Genomic DNA, 17,006 nt, shown 5'->3' with positions numbered 1-17,006 from the left:
ATATTATGCTCACCATCATGCTATGTCTCCGCGGATGCAAGACCTTTTGTGTTAAAACCACCTTGCATCACTTCGGGGAAGTAGTAAACCTCTGTTGTGGCTGAAAGCCTTGCATCGCACTTGTGTCCACCTAGCATGTGAGGTGATGCTGTGCCGGCCCCATTAAAAACAATTGGCGATGCGATGCGAGGACATGCACAGAGATAGGACATGCCGCGGTTTTTTCCACATCACAACATAATGTGATGCGTTGCAGGAAAAATAATGCTCATATGTATGTCCCCGTTCAAAAGAATGGGGTTCATATTCGTGCAAGATTAATGCATCTCGCAACGCACAAATCTCATGCAAGTCAGCATAAATACAATATCAGAGGAGGATACATGGAACACAACATATTGCGTATATCATTTTACAGCGTAGCTCCCCTCGCAGGGGGTTTAACTGTTAAGGTTACATTCTATATGACAATACAATATTTGTACCAATATTCCAAATATATCTTTTCTCTTGTAATCTCCTTCTTTATCAATTTCTAGAATTATTTATTTGGTCTAGAGATTTCGATATTTACCATAATAAACTTTTTCAATATTAACAATAAAGATAACAAAGAAATTAAACTAAATTCGTACAAGGTCGTCTTTTTCTTAGGACTCTTTTCTTGAAACAAGACAGCTTGTTTACTTCACTCGGCATATCTTTTTATATATATATATATATATACATATACATACACACACACACATATCCATATATATATATATATATATATATATGTATATACACATATACATTTTTAAAAAATTATTATTATTAGAGTGCTCTGGTATTTAGGTCGACTGGAGGACATGTCTGAATCCCGGAATATCTACTAGTTCTACCCAAGTTCCCCAAACCTGCCCAAAGTTTTCTAGCGAATCTGTCCCTATGGCGTGTAGCCTCTCATATAATGCAATTTGTGATATTCTATTCATTACGTCCTGAAAGGATAAATTCTGCTGTTTCCATTTGGTCGCAATGTGAATTCTAGTTGCCATACAGATAAATTGAATCAGTGTACCTAATCCCTGGTTGGCGATCTCCAAGGAGAAACACCGATGGAGATTTTTGTAGTGTGCCTATAAAGAGTCTGTGTAGCAGCCTGTGTACCAGATATGTAGCTGGGAACCTTCTTCAGTACACCCCCTAAAACACAGGGAAGAGGAGGTTGGGTATATTTTTTGTAGTCTTGTCGGTACCAAATGGGTACAGTGCAAAATTTTTAGGGAGGTTTCCATCAACGTTACCTGATGGCTTCCCTTAGATATTGTTTCGCAACAGTGCCCCCATCTTTCTAATGACATGTTGATGTCTAGATCTTTTTCCCATTTTTCCAGGTAAGGTAGTTTGCCTTCTTCTGTCGGGTTGTTCAGGACATTATATATCAAAGATAATGTTACCTTTCTCATAGGGTCTCGTAGGCATAGTCTCTCAAACATGGTTATATCCGGGAGAACCCGAGGAAGTTAGAGTGAGCAGACAAAATTGAATATTTGATTGATCCGAAAGTTTTCGGAAGGGGGGGGGGGGTTGAACTTGGCCCGAAACTGATCTAGAGTCAGCAGGCGTGAGTTCTCTGTCAAATAATAGAGATTAATTACTTTGTTAATTTTCCACCACTGAAAGTGGATCAGGTCCTAGCTTGGTGGGAAGTGAACATTTGGGATCAGGGGTGTCAGTCTTGATGGGTTAGCAGCTAGTTTGTATTTGAATCGGATATTCCTCCATGTACATAGTGAATAATATGGGAGTGGGCTCAAGTTCTGTAGCTTACCAGCCGTAGGGCCGCCGGACCAAATCAGCTCTGGAAATGTATTCTTGATGCTTCCAGGTCAACCCATAGTGGGGCTTTATCTCCCACCAAGGTCTCGATCCATTGTGTGGTTCTCACTGCTGTATAGTACTTCCTTAGCTTAGGCACTGATAGACCCCCTCGATTTTTATGGTAGTACATAAGTGTGTTTCTTATTCTAGCACGTTTGTTTTCCTAGATGAACTTGAAAATAAGTTTTTGAAAGTTGTTTAAAGCTTCCCTGGGAATAAAAATGGGTAGGGTTCGGAAAAGATAGAGAATCCGTGGAAGTATGTTCATTTTTACAGCGTGTATCCTTCCTACCCATGATAGCATTGGGTCGTCCCATTTTTCCAGATCTAGGGTAAGTTTCCTTATCAGGCGTGGATAGTTCCATTTATATAGGGTGGAAAGTGAGGTGGTCAAGTTGACCCCCAGGTATGGGATATAGTGTGTCTGTTGCTGAAAGCCGAAATTTAGGTCCACTAGTTTTGACACAGAGGATGGTGTGTTTACATAGGCTATATCGCTTTTGTCGGAGTTTATCTTTAATCCCGTGAGGATTGCCCATTTTTCTAGTAAGCTCATTAGGTTAGGTAGGGACGTCAGTGGCTGGGTGATAGTGAGTAGTAGGTCATCTGCAAATAAGCTTAGTTTGTAAACCTCCTTTCCCAGCGCTACTCCTTTAATGTTGGGATTCTGACGTATTGCTATCGCTAGAGGCTCCATTGCTAGAGCGAAAAGCACAGGTGATAGGGGGCATCCTTGGTGTGTACCCCGCCTGATAGGGATGGGAGTTTCTTTAGTCGTTGGGAGCTTTAAGAGAGTGGATGGGGAGGAATAGAGCCTGTATAAACGTTCCATCAAATCCCATTTGTTGTAACACAGAGAATAGATAATTCCAGGGCACGGAGTCAAACACCTTTTCGATATCTAAGGCAAGAAGAGTTAAAGGGTTGTTATTCTTTTCTGACTGGTCTAAGATATTGAGGACTTTCCTGATATTGTCTGTGGCTTGTCTGTGGGGAATAAATCCTACCTGATCCTTCTGGATTAATTTAGGGAGGACTTGATTAACCCAGGATGCTAGTGAAGATCTTATAGTCTATATTCAAGAGAGATATAGGTCTATAGTTCTTTGGGGATAGCGGGTCCTTGTTAGCTTTAGGGATCACTGTCAAGTTAGAGTTTAGGAATTCCTGCGGTGGAATTTTTCCTTCCATCAAAGTCTGGAACATAACATGCAAGGGTTTAATTAATTTGTCTTTATATTTTTTGTAATAGATAGCTGTGAGGCATCCGGGCCCGGGCCTTCCCTGGTTTCTGTTTATCTATTGCCTCCGTTATCTCTTCTGCCGTGATGTCTGCATTTAAGGATTCTTTTTGTTCCCGGGAGATAGTGGGAATCGGGAGGGATTCCATGAACTCATTTCTTAGGTTCTCCTCACCCCCTCTATGTTCTCGGTATAGGGATATGTAGAAATTAGCGAATGTGTCGTATATCTCGTTTGAGTTGGTGGTTGTGAAATTATGGGGGGTGTATATTTTAAAAACTGAGTTTAGTCTCTGTGTCATGCAATTTAGCCGCTAGTAGCCTCTCCGGTTTGTTGGCATATTAATAATATTTATATTTGGTCTATTGCAGTGCTCGTTCTACTTTTTCTGACATAAGGGTATTAAGCTGCATCTTGATATCTCTGATCTCCTTGATCGTTGCTCGTGAAGGTGTGTGTTGATTTAGATTCTCAAGGAGAAATAACCTTCTCTCCAATGCTTGGCAAGCTTGTGATTTCTCCTTTTTCTTTTGGGAGGACAACCGGATAACTTGCCCTCGGATATATGCCTTATGGGATAGCCAGACCCATTGGGGTTTTGCATTTGGGCCACTGTTTAGATCGAAGAAATTAAAGATCTGACTGGAAATTTGATTCATTTTCCTTTTTACCTACTTTTAATTCTGACACACAAATGTGAAACATCATGTAAAAGGGAGAATTATTTGATTCATAGGTTGCAAACATTACAACCCGACACACGGATGGGCACAAAATCAGTCCGAAAAACTCGGATACCGATATCACATTTTAAATGTTATTTTGCATGCGAGTGTGATGCGTTTTGTGCGTAAATCCCATGAAATCACTAAATATGCAATTTTTCACATGCATAATAGAGATGAGCGAACCTACACGTTTCGAGTAATTACTCGATCGAGCACCGCGATTTTCAAATACTTCAGTACTCGGGTGCAAAGATTCGGGGGGCGGGAGAGGCGTGATGGAGCGGGGGGTAGCAACGGGGAACAGGGGGGAGCCCTCTCTCTCTCCTTCTCCCCCCCCCCACTCCCCGCTGCAACCCCCCACTCACCCACGGGGCCCCCCGAATCTTTTCGCTCGAGTACGGAAGTACTCGAAAATCGCGGTACTCGGGCGAAAAAGGGGCGTGGTCGAGTAGGCTCGCTCATCTCTAATGCATAACACTTGCATGTACATACAACAGGAAAAATGTAAAATTGCATCACAAATTGCAGGAAACTCACATGTACATTCGAGTGCATTTGTTTTTACATTTCCTCACCCATTGAAAATAATGGACAAATTTTTGTGCGGACTCATAGAAAAGTAGAACATGCTGTGAGTTTTCGATTTTATATCATCACTGCAAGAAAAGTATCGCTTATGTAAATACACCCATTGCACATACTGGGTTGCATTTTCCTGTTGTCTTGCAAAACTAGAACGCTTTTTTTTGAAAATACGTGTAAGTATATGTAAATACGCCTTAATGAAATGACTGATGATGTTTTTTAGTATCTTGACTTTGTTTTTCATAGAGCTGATTGATACTTTTGCCATGAACCTAAATTGACTACTGCAGGTGTAGTGTCCCAGAATAGCTATTCTAGGGCCCCTCCCTATATGTCATACATGTTAGTCTTTGGTGATGGTAATATGTGATCTGTAACCTTTTAGTTAATAATGTGTAGATAATGATATAATGTAACTTTCTGTCTTTATACTTTGTGATGTGATGTCTGCAACTTTATGCTTTGTATATAGATATCATTTGTATATAGATATTATTCTTTGTATATAGATCCAATAGTTTACAAATGTAGGACAATTAGTCACCACTATGCTTGATTATCATTTAGTTTTAATAAATTCTTATTGTTAAACCTTCTATAGTGTCTTCCCTCTTTAAAGCGTAATCTGAACTTATATCTAGCTCCTTGAAGCAATACAGCCTTATGTAGATGCACTGTACAAGCCTGTCTTGTCACTTACATTGTGTGTTCCACAGCTGCAGTGAGTGAGGAGTTAACTGTAATAAAATCTCTGTATGTAAATGTACCAGTCTGTAATGTGACGTGGCATGAATGAGCTTAGGCTGGGGTCACACAGGACGTATTTCCGGTGGAAATCTTGCGGTTTTGCCGACACTTAGCTGCGGGTGTTGGAGTGGCTTTGCCGCATGCTTTTCCATTGTGGCCGGCGCTCCCACAGAGGAAAACGGAAAAAAAAAAAAAAGGACATGCTGCAGCCGGGGAATCCGTGCAGCAACGCCAGCTTTGCTGCGACGGATGCGCCGTTCCGTGTGGATGAGATATTTGCAAATCTCGGCCAAATGGCTGGCTAATTACGGGATTAACGGCTGCAGGCGGATTTGCCACGGCAGATCCCGGACGAAATTTCCGTGGCAAATCCGTCCTGTGTGAACCCATCCTTATATAAATATGAGTGACTGAGAGTGGGAAGAGAGTTCTGTCTTCACCCAAGAGCCCATCATCCACCTGAGGGTTGGCTACTACAGAGCCCTGGGGGAGCACTCTTAGCTTCCCTGTGCGGTGAAGATGGAAGAGGAGGAAAGAATTCCCGTTATGCCTGTAATGTGAATGGGAGAGGAGTGAGTTTGTCCCAGAATTCCCAAAGCAAGAGAGAGCCCTTGTAAGTAACCCTGTGTTCAGGAATCCAGTGCAGACATTTGTCTAAATCTCAAGTCTCCATGCACACTCATGCGTCTCCTGAGCGGGGTGCAGTAATCTAAGAAGTCAAGTAATTGTGCACAGTCTATGAAGGGTCCCTACCCCCATCCTCCTTCTGGAGTGTTCTAATACCGGTAGCGGTGCCATACAGATAACTTAGACTGTAGGACCAAGTTCATCCTGAGTCTCCTTCCTGACTTCTGCATTCTGTGTTTTCTACCTGCACTGTGAAATTGTAATAGAGAAGTAATTTTTGGCAAAGACTGTTTATTACGCAGCTGTTCAGTAAAGTTCATACCGGGCTCTAAAGTTCATACCGTTCCTAGGGTGCTGAGGTACAATACACGAGTCTCTGTGTTCAAATTTATGCCATGTTGAATGCCAGTGTGTGGAACGGTGGCATCACGGACTGACAACTACTACCCCCCTCATCTTGTTTATTGGCCATCTCTCTCTGAGGGGTGTCCGATGGTGAGACTGTAAGTGGACTCTAGCCCTTTGCTGCAGTTACTCCCTCTGGGACCAGGAGTTGGTACGCGCCACTGTGACAAGTCCACGCACTACACCCTCCCAACTCCACACATATACTTGGGTAAAGAGTCATCCCTCTGGGACGCTGCACAGGGAGCACGCAAGAACTACACACAATCATTTGATGCTTCCCTTCTGGTACGTTTGCTGCCTTCGGCAAGATAAATAAAAGGTGCATTTAACATTCAGTCCAACATAACTTCAAACATCACACTATTCTATGTAATATGTCACCCATTTCCTGGAACAAACAAGACATTTATCTCGTATAAATGTATGTCATAAGTGACATCCTACTATACCAGCCATTCAGTGTGCACTGCTACCCACCCATCCATACTAAACTCCTTTTAAGTGGGAGTATCCAGAAAACTTTGTTTCTGCTAAACTGGAGGCTTAAAAAAACAAACAAAAAAAACACAATATACAAAGTTTTCTGAGCACAGGATCAAAAAAATTAGATAGAGGGGTCGCTTTCTACTGTGGGGTGCTAATCTGTTGCGATTTCCATCAAATTCAGCCCGTTATCCTGCAGTGTTGATCCAGAGGAAGGAAAAATTCCCCATGAGGTTAGAAGACAATTGTCCTCATTTTAGGGGAAGAAAAATTCTTTCTCAACTCCAAATCTATCAGTCAGAATAAATCTCCCGATCACCGACCATCTCCAGTAATCTAGTGACCATAACTTGTATCCAGGCCCATCTTGAGTTGTCTTATTGAAATCACCATGAAAGCTTAAAGGGGTTGTCCCGCGAAAGCAAGTGAGGTTATACACTTCTGTATGGCCATATTAATGCACTTTGTAATATACATCGTGCATTAATTATGAGCCATACAGAAGTTATCAGAAATTATTCACTTACCTGTTCCGTTGCTGGCGTCCCCGTCTCCATGGTGCCGTCTAATTTTCAGCGTCTAATCGCCGGATTAGACGCGCTTGCGCAGTCCGGTCTTCTTCTTTTCTGAATGGGGCCGCTCGTGCCGGAGAGCGCCCTGTCACGTGCCGATTCCAGCCAATCAGGCGGCTGGAATCGGCCACGGACCGCACAGAAGCCCTGCGGTCCACCGAGGGAGAAGATCCCGGCGGCCATCTTCACCAGGTAAGTAAGAAGTCACCGGAGCGCGGGGATTCAGGTAAGCGCTGTGCGGTTTTTTTTTTAAGTCCCTGCATCGGGTTTGTCTCGCGCCGAACGGGGGGGCTGTTGAAAAAAAAAAAAAAACGTTTCGGCGCGGGACAACCCCTTTAAGTTTCCCTCAGGCAGACAGTTTCATAGTCTTACTGCTCTTACAGTAAAGAACTTGCTTCTATGTTGGCGTTGAACCCTTTCTTCTAGACATGGAGAATGTCTTCTTCTTCACATGTACATACGGTAATACGATTGTTCGTCCCCATACAGCAGTTATTTAATCACTACACATTATGGAGATGTGCAGCCAACCAACATGCATTTTTATTCTCACTAAAATGTCGCGATCAGCGGATGGAGGAGCGTTTTCCTTGTTCGTTGGCTGACTGTTTGTCCTTTTACATGAACTCGGGACAGGAATATGTCTTGTCCCCATGTATGTGTTATGCTGAAATTCTACATTCTTTAAGAATAAACACACTTTGAAGCCTCATGCACACAGCAGGTCCAGATTCCAACTGTGGAATCTCACACAGAATCCGACCCTGACCATGGCAGGTGACCCTGCAAACCTGTCAACTTCTTCGCCAGCGTCCGCGCGGACCTGTCTTCTTCTGGCTTCACTGTACTGTGGATGGTCCACACGGCTCGCTGTCAGACATGCACAGTACAGATTTTTTTTAAACTCCTGCTTTTCCTGTGGAATATACAGCCTGTCTGTAATGTCAATTGTGGACAGGCGGTGGATTGGACTGCTTCCATTGACTTCAATGAAAGCCATCCGTGTGGGAACTTTTCATCCATGAGCGGAGACCGGAATTGAATTCCACTTGTGTGCATGAAGAATCATTTTTTAATAGCATGCTATGGAGGGTTATTGTTGCGGGCAATAGGCATACATGTCCCGAGCTCATGTCTCCCATGGTTCCAGCAGCATGAAACTGATGACAAGCTCCCTTCAAAGAGGACCTGTCATGTGTAGTACCCCAGAGTTATAGTGTGTATATGTACTAACATTCAGTTATGTAGCAGTTAAATACAACACAGTCAAGGATATTTTATAGGATTTTCTTCAACACACTCTCTCTCTATCTTTCGGATTATTTGTGAACAGGATCCCTGTCAGTCCCAGTTATCTGTGGGTTGTACTCCGTAGGTTACCGTGAGGTCTATGTCTGTAATGGAGATTTGGGTGACACTGTACTTGTAATGGAGGCTGGGTGAGGCTGTATTTGCCCTGGTTTTCCGGCGTAAGGGCTCCTTCCCACGGGCGGATTTCCGCCGCGTAATATGCGGCGGAAATCCGCTGCGTTGCCCGCAGCTATTAGGTTCTATTGAACAATGCTTACGGTGCGAAATTCCTCCGCGGAATTCTGCACCGTGAAACCACCCGTCCTCACCCGCGGCATGCTCTATTTGCTGCGGGTGTATGCGTGTAGCACAGTGGAAGATAGCGTGAAACCGCTTTCCCGCCTACCGCAGCTGCCTCATATGACGTGGCCGGCGTGTCATGTGGCGCTGTGGGCGTGTCATATGAACGCGGCCGGCGCGTCACATGACGCTATGGCGCGTCACACGCTCTATTGCGCATGCGCGCCGAAGCGTCATGCGGGACCTGGGACGCCGGATCCGCAGGTAAGTATTGGGGTCTCTGGGGGGGGGGGGGAATTCTGAGGTGGAGCCCGTTACGGCCGTGTGAAGCCGGCCTAACAGGGGCTTATAACACTCACTGTTTTTGTAGCAGGATCCCAACCTATTCTCCTCCACACTGCACTGGTATTGAGATGTTTTGTGAGCTTCCTTACTTTTGACTAGGACTCTCCTTCTCCTCAGACTGCTCTCTGACTGACTTCTTCACGCTCTAGCTCTGACTTACTGTGACTGGCTGAACAACTCACAGACTTCTCTCACTGACTCTCTGACTGGAACTGACTTCCTGCTCAAGCTGTCTGACTGAAAGCTGTGTAACTCCTCCCCATATCCCAACTTGCACTGCTCTGTTTTCCCGGGCTTTGATCCCCTCTACCAATCAGCGATCAGTGTAACAGTAACCAATCAGAAGACAGACGTTGCAAAGCAGATTAGGACATAGTCCGTGAGCAAAGTGGAGAAACAGGGTTTCTCTGACAGACAACCCCGGAAATGTCTCCTAAGCAGTACATAAACAGGAGTTTTTAAAGATTAGTGAATGTGTGACATCCTGTAGGAACTTCTGGACCATTACACTATTACTACTGGGGCCACAATAGGGGTCATCTATTACTGCTGGGGCCTATAAAGGGATACTATTACCACAGGGGTCAACAATATAGGGGGACACTATTACTACACAGGGCGGATGTGCTGCTAAATTTATAGTAGCTGAAGCAAAGTAGATGAGATTTTGAAAATCTGATCCACACGCTGTGGAAAAAATCTACACAAAACCCATGCGGATATTGACATGTGGTGCGGGATTTAATTCCACAGCATGTCAATTTTAAATATAATGTACATTTACAGCCCATCCAGCGTTCCTCCCTGTATTTACTTTTTCAATGGCCCTGTCCTTTTTATAACGATGGAGGTAAAAATCATATGTCATGATAAGCTACGCCCCAAACCCCTCCCCTGACCATGCCTTGGGGCTCCAAAAGAAACTTTTGCTCCAAAAAGGCTCCATGGCTGAAAAAGTATGGGAACCACTGCTCTAGAGCATGCCGAGATTTTGTAGTCTCGCAATGTAGCAGGCTACAAAACCTCACTAATGTGAAAGAACCCATTGGAAACCATGGGCTTCACATACATGCATTTTGTAGCAATGTCACATCGCTACAAAATCATGCAATTTTGTAGTCCATGTGTAACCAGCCTTAGGCGGCCTGTCCACGGCATTGCATTTTCCCGCAGCAGATTTCCGCTGTGGGTAAACGCTAAAGTCACCGCGATTTTCAGTGATGAACCTATTATTATGATGGGTTCATCATGGAAAACCGTAGAACATTGTGATTTTTATACGCAAGTGGAAAATCGCGGCGGATAGCTTTTTGTGTATATTGGGCTTCACTTTCCATACTTATCCTATGTCAGGTGTTCATTGCATTACCCATGTGCGGATTATCGCTGCGGATGACACAATGGAATATTGCACATGGACACGAGGCTTTATACTTGGACACCGAGAAATGAGGGTTGGAGCAAGGCCTGCAGGGCCGTGGGTGGAGGCCCGGGCATGATGGGGTTAACAGGAAAGTACGGGAAAAAAAATCACGGCACGTTCTATTTCACCATGGATTTCCGCAGTGGGAGATTTCCATTATTATAGCATTCACTCACAGGTGTATCGCGTTTTTAGACACTGTACTCCCATAGCGTAAATCCGTGGCAGAATCTTGCAACACTCATGAGCATGAGCCCTAAGGCCTCATGTCCACGGGGAAAATCAGATCCGCTGCAGATTCTCAATGGAGAATCTGCAGCGGGTCCCTCCTGCCCCGCGGACATGAGCGCCGAAAATAGCAATTTAAAAGTATTTACCATCCGTAGCGGACCGGGAAGGTCAGCTGTTCCTCACGGCCGGATCTTCATTTTCGGCCGGCGGATGAATTCCTGACGCCGGCGGCACGTCGTCAACGTGCCGCGCGCATGCGCCGGGCACATCCGCCGAGCCGAAGCAAGGAAGATGCGGCCGTGAGGAAGAGGAGACCTTCCCGGTCCGCTACGGATGGTAAATACTTTAAATTCCTATTTTAGGTCTCCCGCGGATCCGGACGGCTTCCATAGGCTTCAATAGAAGCCCGCGGGAGCCGTCCCCGCGGGAGACCCGCACGAAAATGGAGCATGGTCCAGATTTTTCCATGCTCCATTTTTTTTTTAATCCCTTTTATTGACGATCCGCGGGTATTTATCTACCCGCGGGTGGTCAATGCATCCCTATGGGGTGCGGATCCGCATGCGGGAGATCCGCTGCGGATCTTAAATCATATTTTGCCCGTGGACATGAGCCCTAAGTGTGTTGACTTCTATCAGGTGTATCCCAGGATAGGCTAGTAATGGATAAAGCTACACAGGGAGCGACTCTCTTATACTCGAGTCATGGCTTGTATAGGGGCCGGTCACACAGATCCGTGTAGTGCACCATGCAGACTTACAGCCTATTAGTTCCCCCAGTACTATTAGAGCAGGCGGCGGTCCCACATCTTTTCCATGTACCCCACAAAGTGCTGACACCAGGGACCCCCAGCAGCCCAAAGCCAAACTGCTCCTGCAAATAAATAGCAGGTGTAGCTGAAACTATGGCCAAAATACACAAGATTGTAGATCATCAAAGGAATAACATGGCCTTTTCTAATAGATGTTTACGTCCAGTGCCTATAGCGGTGGTGGAGCCTGTTCTGAGGAGGTAGTTAAACTACTGGGAGGAGGACCCTTGGATCACAATGCTCGCTACTGATCCTATCCTGGAAAAAGCAGAAGACCCTGCGAACACTGAGCGCTACTATTTTTTCAAAAAGAGTGGCGTAACGGCCCAAGCCAACCATTTGGTATGGATACTGGTCCACCAAGGCAATACAATTGTGTGCGAATATATGCCGGAATTGTTGAGACCGTTTGTGCTGACTTATGGTGACTCTAACTTAAGCTTCCATTTTATGGGAGAGAGACAGACTACGCCAGGGATGTTCCCACGTCGCCCTCGTAAGAGAATGGACCTGGCTCTGCTACCTGAGTCCATGTCAGAAGGGAGTACAATCTCCGCATCTCCATCCACTAGTCCTCTGCCGCTATTTGGAAGATGATGAGAAGCCTTCAATCATCGGTGCCCGTGCTACGGCAGCTGTGGCTTATGCGGACAATCAGACTAATAGGTGGTATAAACTGACAAGAATGGCATTCCCGCAAAACAATTTCCACTTCCCAGAGTTATAATTTTCTGTCCCCTAAATAGACTCTTGCAATAGAGACATTTACTGTTATTTACAAGTTTTGCTAAAAGACTGAAAAGTTCTATTTTTATGCAATGCGATTCCTTTTATTGCAAAGCTATATGTTTCTTTATGTAACGTTTAACCGTTTAAGTTTTGTGCAGGAGGAAGTCAAAAGCAAGAAGAAGTAAAATGTGTTTCTGGTTAAAGTTTACAGTGCTCCCTCTCTTATAATATTCATGCAAGTTATTTTCTTATGCGAGTAATGTCTAATCTAATCATTTAAAATAACGCAATGCAATCGTTATTTATGCTAATGAATATTAATTTTGCCAAATCTAAAAAAGTCACCATGTGTATGATATATGTTCATGCATAGTATGACTGTGTATGTGTATGGCTGGAGGTGTCTTGTGTTCCCCTCAAGTCCTCTCTTGTGATGTTTGCAGCCTGTCATTAGCCTGTCACAGGGGGCAAGGCCTTCCTACCACTTCTTCAGCCACAGACAGCAATATAGACTGAAGCTACTGACTGTTCTGATGATTTTTCTCTTTTTCCAGCGTACGGCCTGTGTTCTTTATCTGCCAGTCACCTCTTTTAATTTTTGCTGTAGGTCCCACAGTGTGTTGCAATTCTCTTAAAGACACAGTCTTGTTCATTCCACTGATCTCATTTTTCACTAGTCTTTGGAGCAAAGAGTTATGTATGAAGCTCCATAACAATACCAGAGTTCTGCTCAACCTAGTAGATTTTTCACGTGCTTGTAAGCCATTTTCCTTTTACGCTGTCATAAACCCAAAGTCTTACACAAAAATGACACTCCTTTAGTCACTAGTACACTGGGGGTGGGTTAGGCCTTATGTACAGGTAACCAGAGGATGGACATTGTGTTTACAGGTTTCAGTTTGCACACTCTGTGACTGTGCAGAATCTCTTTCTAGTGTTAGTGAAGTAATACACTCAAGATGACCCGATTCCGGATATGTACACTCTGTTTGGAGGGGTCCGAGAGAGCTTGTTCTTAAGTTGGGGGGAGCGGCAGTGTTCCAGAATAGCTATTCTAGGGCCCCCTGTCATACATGTTAATCTTATGTATATGCACTGTGCAAAGTTGTCTTGTCATTTACAGTATGTGTGTTGCCCAGCTGTTGTGAGTGAAGAGTTAACAATAATAAAGTTCCAGTCTGTATGTAAATGTACGAGTCTGTCATGTGACATGGTGTGGATGAATCTATAAATATGTGTGATTAAGGCCACTTGCAGACGGCCTGGTCGGATCCGGCTGCAGGAATTCTCGCAGGGGGTCCCACCCTGAGCCCCTGCAGTGTCCAGCGCGGCACTCACCTGCTCCCGCAGCCCCAGCTCTTTGATGTGCCAGCTGCCGGGCAGATGGCGCATGCGCAGATGAGAGCCAGCAGCCGGGGAGTGAGATTTCTGTGCGACAGAAATAGAGCATGCTGCGATTTGTTTTCTGCGTGTGATTTCGCGCAGACAAATAGCGGCCGTCTGCCTAGGATTGCGTTTTCTAACGCAATCCTATGGCAGCTTCCACGGGCGAAAAATTCTGCGGGAAATCCCACCGCAGAATTTCCACCCATGTGCAGGGGGCCTAAGGGTTGCAGAGAGAGTCTTTTGGTGAGAGCCCATCTTCTACCATAGAGGCACATGAGGGACTGGCGGTATGCTATCATTACTTACTCCCTTTACCTATAATAAAAGACACTCAACTACTTCTGGCTTTTAAGTGGGATGGCCACAGCTTTATTAAATAACCATTATAAACAATTTGAAATTTTTTAAACTTCTAGAAACTACAACCCTTCCCATGTTTCTCAACCCCTTTTAACTTAGTACCCACATGGCGTACATAAGCTTGAATGCAGTCGGGCTGTTAACCGCCTTGCTCCTCTGTCATGGGAAGTTCTTCTGCCACTAGGAATGCGTCATACCCCCTATGACGCATTCCGCTCCACCCCACTACCTCTCTCCATTGCTGCCTCCAAACCGTCCTGCAACTTGGAAATGAAAATGTCCATTCCTACATCGTTTAAATGGACGCCGTCTTCCCTCAATGCACTCCACTCGAAATCCTCCAGCTCCCAGTGGCATATGGCAATCCTATCCTGCACAAACGTTGAAAGTTTTGCGTTTACCACTTTACAGACTCGGTCTATGGCCTCAGGTTGTCATGCTCCTCTCCATACCTGCCTTTTTATAATGTCCGACCGAACAAACCTCACCTCTTCGAAGCACTTCTGAAAACGGAGCAAATCTTGCTTAATCATTACCAGTAATTCGTTCATCTTCACGTGGCCCAGGTCATTCCCTCTCGCATGAATCAGCAGGATGACCCAGCATTGTGCCTGTTTGCTAATCTGAATTACCTCTGGCACAAGCTCTACCAACGAAGTCCTCGAATACCAAGCCAGTGCACATATGCCCCCTTAAGACCCAGTCCTCCTCCGGCTGGTCGAATCAGCGCCCGTCTCTCCGCCCAATGTATATATGAATGTTTGATAATCCAAATTTTCCACGGTTCTTCCGCTGAAACAAATGACCAATAAAAAGCAACTGCCACAAAATTCCAAATTCTTAACTAACTTAGCGCAACAAAAAACCCCGCTCCTGGTTTACCCTTGCCTTTTTGCATTTTAAATACTGCTTGCCCCTACTTTTAAATCCGGCCAAACGTACGACTTATACGTGTCCGACTTCTCTCTCCCCAGTGGCTTCATGCCTTCTTCACTAACCCCGAAATCATATGCCATAGTCGCCGTGCCAATTCGAAATGAGTGCATACTGAACTCTGTGGGCCTGAAGCCCGCTCTACCCAACGCCGAGCACAACACTGACGCAAAATAGAAATGTGTTAGAGGGGAGCCCGATGCATGTGCAGAAAATGGTCCGCTACTACTGTCTGTGAAATGTATTGTTTCACCAAAGACACTGGTCACCAACCTCAACCCAGTGCCTTTATGGAGATGCTGTCTCCCCTGCTGTATAGGTCCAAATTCAGCATATTGCATTATTTACAATGTACTTAGTAGTACGACATTTATCCATCCATTTATCTTACTACATGCCTTGATGGCTTTCAACCAAATTTGGTGCACATACCCTTCATGATCCACCTTAAAATACATAGGGTGTTTCAACTGTTTGTTGCTCATAACAACCAATCACAGCACAGCTTTATTTTACCATAGCAGCATAAGGAATGATGATTGGTTGCCATTTGCAACAAACAGGTTTCTTTAATAAATGAGGCCATATTGTATAATCTACCGTAATATAAGATGCTTTGTGATTCAGAGCGGTGAATAATTTACACATCTGGTGGATCCGGAATTCCTTAGAAAAAAATGGCAGGAAAGAGAGGTGAGTATATACTGATTTGTTATGCCAATACTTGCAGAAGGGCTTTTACCAATGTACTATAACTCAGACAACCCCTTTAAGATGAGCAGGAAGAGCCAGGACATCAAGGGTTACAGAGACCCCTGAACAGCAAGAGACCTAAAATAGAAAAGAAAAACATAGAGCCAGTGCATCAGCAGGTGACAAGTATACCCAGGCAATGTCAAATATATAAGCTGGTTTATCTATAGCACACATGTCAAACTTAAAGGGGTTGTCCCGCAAAATCATGTGAAGTTAAACACTTCTGTATGGCCATATAAATGCACTTTATAATATACATCGTGCATTAAATATTGGCCATACAGAAGTTATATACTCACCTACAGGGGGTCCCCCCCCCCCCCTGTGTTGGCGTCCCCGTCTCCCTGGCGCCGACCAAATCCTTCTCCTTGATTAGACACGCTTGCACAGTCTGTCCTCTTCTGTCCTGTTGAATGGGGCCGCTCCAGCGTGCTCGCGCCGCACAGGTCGTCTGCCTAAATTCCAACATTTGGTCACCTTACACGAACCCAACGATACTATGGGAGGGAAGAGCAAACAAAAACTGCATAACAGCAGTTATTTGATGCTATCTTCCTGGAATGTGTCTTGCCTTCGGCCAAGATTGCAATAAAAGTGCAATTAATATATACTCCAATATAATTGCAAATATCCTGCTATTCTATGTACCGTGTCAAGCATTTTCTGGAGCAAACAAGCCATTTATTTCCACTGCTAACATAGTTAACATTAACATTGTTCTTGCATGGCATTGTGTTACCCCGCTTATACCTTGCTATACCATCTATGCAGTGTGCACTGCTACCCGCCCACCTATACTAAAGTTCTAAGCAGAAGTAGCCAAAAATTGTGTTTCTGTGAAACGGGAGGTTTGAAAAGAACAAAATATGCAGTTTTTTTTACCACAGGATCAAAGATGTTAGACAGAGGGGTCTATTGCCCCATCACCTCCTGTCTTATGAGTTTGGGGGTTCTAATGCGTTGCCATGTCCATCCAATTCAGCTTGTGTTCTGCAGTGTTGATCTGGAGGAAAGAAAAATCCCCCATGAGGATAAGAGGCAATTATCCTCATTTTAGGGGAAGAAAAAATCTTTCTTGACTCCAAATCTAGCAATCAGATTAAATCTCTTGATCACCGACCATCTCCAGTAATCTTGTGATGATAACTTTTTTTAAATTCACTTTTATTGACCATCCACGGGTA

This window comes from Eleutherodactylus coqui, chromosome 3 (genome assembly GCF_035609145.1).
Source record: "Eleutherodactylus coqui strain aEleCoq1 chromosome 3, aEleCoq1.hap1, whole genome shotgun sequence".
Classification (NCBI taxonomy): Eukaryota; Metazoa; Chordata; class Amphibia; order Anura; family Eleutherodactylidae; genus Eleutherodactylus; species Eleutherodactylus coqui.
Note: the sequence above shows the minus strand (reverse complement) of the source record.